This window comes from Gadus macrocephalus, chromosome 7 (assembly GCF_031168955.1).
Source record: "Gadus macrocephalus chromosome 7, ASM3116895v1".
NCBI lineage: Eukaryota > Metazoa > Chordata > Actinopteri > Gadiformes > Gadidae > Gadus > Gadus macrocephalus.
Genome location: NC_082388.1, coordinates 27906957 through 27909456, shown reverse-complemented (window position 1 = coordinate 27909456; position 2500 = coordinate 27906957). Strand labels below are relative to the sequence as shown.

Below are 2500 nucleotides of genomic sequence, written 5' to 3'. Positions count from 1 at the left end.
CCTACCAGGTGATCACTGCCCACCCCTCCCGAGCCCCCTCCTACCAGGTGATCACTGCTCCTGAGCCCCCTCCTACCAGGTGATCACTGCCCACCCCTCCCGAGCCCCCTCCTACCAGGTGATCACTGCCCACCCCTCCTGAGCCCCCTCCTACCAGGTGATCACTGCCCACCCCTCCTGAGCCCCCTCCTACCAGGTGATCACTGCTCCTGAGCCCCCTCCTACCAGGTGATCACTGCTCCTGAGCCCCCTCCTACCAGGTGATCACTGCTCCTGAGCCCCCTCCTACCAGGTGATCACTGCCCACCCCTCCTGAGCCCCCTCCTACCAGGTGATCACTGCTCCTGAGCCCCCTCCTACCAGGTGATCACTGCCCACCCCTCCTGAGCCCCCTCCTACCAGGTGATCACTGCTCCGTCAGGGGGAGTGGCTCCAACAAGGGCCTCAGCGCCAATCCAGGGCTACGATTGGTCACAGCGAGGTAAAGTGTATAGTTCAACGGTAAGAGGTCTCAAACCCTGGGTTGGCCCTCAGAGCTCAACACATGAACTCACAATCAAAAACTAACGTATTCCAGAGTGTAACAATGTAAGTGTTGAATAGCGAGTAGCCTTGTGTGTCCTTTTCTATGAGACGCCGTGCACCTCAGCGCCTCGCTCCCCGGCCTGGCCTCTGGGCGGGCGCGGCTTCTTCTGTTGGTGTTAACACGTTAACATGTTAACGTGTTAACATGTTAACGTTAACATGTTAACATGTTAACGTGTTAACACGTTAACGTGTTAACATGTTTACAAGTTAACATGTTTACATGTTTACACGTTTACACGTTTACATGTTAACATGTTTACACGTTAACATGTAACGTGTAAACATGTTAACACGTAAGTATGTTACCATTTTAACGTGTAAACTAGTTAACACGTTAACATGTTAACGTGTAAACATGTTACCATTTTAACATGTAAACTAGTTAACACGTTAACATGTTCCGGGGATCGGAGACGCATTAGATGCTTTCTCTCATTTTGATAAAAAAAATCATCTTTATTTTGCATCGTAATTAACGGATTTCCTTATTTTGATTCATATATTGCTCTTGAATCAGGCTCGTTATTCATGGGTAAATCTGTTTTCATCCTTAGTTTAATTAAGTGCACCTTAGTTCTGTCTACTCCACACTAATATTAAGATGTGTTTTTTCACACATACAAAAGCAATCAAAACAAAAGCAATGTATTTTCAATCATGATACAATCGTTTTCAATATTTTGTAAAGTATGTCTTAAACCTGGAGCCGACGGTTGAATATTGAATATTGATCGGTGGTCTTTGTGTTCTGCGGCTCTTTAGGCAGAACGTCTGTGTGTGATGTTTGTGTCTTTGAGCCATTCTACGATCAGGGGGTCACAGGTCTGTGAAGAACCCACGTTCACTGGCCGTGGTGGGGGCCGCGACGCAGTCACATCGGGCTCCTTTCACTCCGCTTGGGGAGGGGGCTTCAGGAGGTGACTCTGTAGCCCCTCACACCAAGGGGCCCGGTGTTGGGGGCTGAAGGCCCCTAGCCCGTTGTCAGTCTACCCCCCCCCCGTGTCTCTGTGGACCAGGTCTCGGGACCGGGTCTCTGGACCGGGTCTCTGTGGACCGGTCTAGAGACCGGTCCACAGAGACCCGGTCCAGAGACCCGGTCCAGAGACCCGGTCCAGAGACCCCCCTCTCTGGACCGGGTCTCTGGACCGGGTCTCTGTGGACCGGTCTAGAGACCCGGTCTAGAGACCCCCCTCTCTGGACCGGGTCTCTGGACCGGGTCCCTGGACCGGGTCTCTGGACCGGGTCTCTGGACCGGGTCCCTGGACCGGGTCTCTGGACCGGGTCTCTGGACCAGGTCTCTAGACCGGTCTCTGTGGGTAACAGGACACAGCGGGTAGCGTCGAGCCAGCTGTGATGTGTTCGTGCAGCATCAGTGCCAAACGTAAATCATGGAACATGAGCTCTATGATGTGATGCTTAACATACAGCGACCACCTCATATGTTTCAGACGTTAAGACTGGGCTTTATGTGTGACCTGTCTAGCACTGGCTGACCTTTGACCTTTATTATATTACAGGGTGTCCGAAAGGAATGTTTTCAAACTTACGTAACTATTTATTATATAGTAATTATTAAACTAATTATTCATTTCTATTGAAATAAGCCGACATCTAACAAAAATATATATTGAAAATGTGTTCTTCAGTAATCTATGAATAATCATGAGCTCATCTGGCAGCAAGCGGGTTGCCAGATAGTGGTCCTGTGGGTTGTCAGATAGTGGTCCTGTGGGTTGCCAGATAGTGGTCCTGTGCCCAGAAGCCGTACACTGCCTCACCCATTCATCATTAATGACCATGATAATGAGACCTCTCTCCCACAACCATGTTGGCCCACTGTGCCCTGGAGGAGGAGGAGGAGGTGGAGGAGGTGGAGGAGGAGGAGGAGGAGGAGGTGGTGGTGGAGGAGGAG

General features: G+C 50.6%; 1 protein-coding gene across 2 annotated transcripts in view; it reads left to right on the top strand.

The window, feature by feature from the left end:
* LOC132462155 (uncharacterized) overlaps positions 1-2500 on the top strand; it is a 306161-nt gene that overhangs the window by 60843 nt on the left and 242818 nt on the right. The window lies entirely within an intron of this gene.